Raw genomic sequence first — 972 nt, forward strand, 5'->3', positions numbered from 1 at the left:
CGGCATGGGGTGCAATGGCGGGTGTGTGAGGTAAATACATTTGGTAACAGAGTGGAAAAAGGGGTTGTGTAGTTGAGAGACTTAGAGATCAAAACATGGAGAGAAAGAATGAACGTGTGTTGCAAACCGATAGCTTCCCAAGGTGGTTAGGCGAGGAAGATTAACCGATACATGAAGTATGTAGCGTTTGTGCGGGGGCTAAAAACAACATTTGAATGTACATAGGACGAGACATAATATCGATGTTTCAATTCGGTGTACATTGTAAGATTTGAACCGAGGACCAGGCATACGGGTAATTATTTCGAATTCGTGCCATACTAAGTTTCGAAAAGTTGACATTGACTCAGTTTGCTGTGCTATTTTGTAGGTCATATGTTTGAATCCATCCAAAAGTTTTCTCACTACCATGGTGTTCATCATATACATATGAATTTGTATTAAAAAAGTAGCATGGATACAGTGAAATGCGAAATGCATGTTAGAATTGGAGATCGCTACGTGACACACACTCTAATTCAAATAACTAACTACGTGACGCACACTCTAATTCAAATAACTAATTATGTGACACACACTCTAATCCACGTTAGGGTGGGTGCCATTTCGATTTTTTTTCAAATAACTCCTCATTAATTAATTTATAGTACTCCCTCTGTTCACTTTTATAAGACCTTGAAGACATTTCAGACAATGTGCAAAACAGTTCATTTTAAGTTGTCTTAAACGACTTACAAAAGTGAACGGATGGAGTATCTCGTTTCGAATGACTAATTATTGCAAGGAAAACACGTGCATGGTAATACATACAGATTCGTTTGCAAATGAAAGAAGATTCGTTTGCATTCTCAAATGTAGGCGCACCAGGCAAACCAGGGTCTTGTCGGGGTGGACGCTGCTTCGGTGCCTTAAGGCACCGAAGCATAGTCTTGTCGGGGTGGTCGCGTGTGTCGGACGGACACATAGCACCCA

Source organism: Triticum dicoccoides, chromosome 2A, assembly GCF_002162155.2.
Source record: "Triticum dicoccoides isolate Atlit2015 ecotype Zavitan chromosome 2A, WEW_v2.0, whole genome shotgun sequence".
Classification (NCBI taxonomy): domain Eukaryota; kingdom Viridiplantae; phylum Streptophyta; class Magnoliopsida; order Poales; family Poaceae; genus Triticum; species Triticum dicoccoides.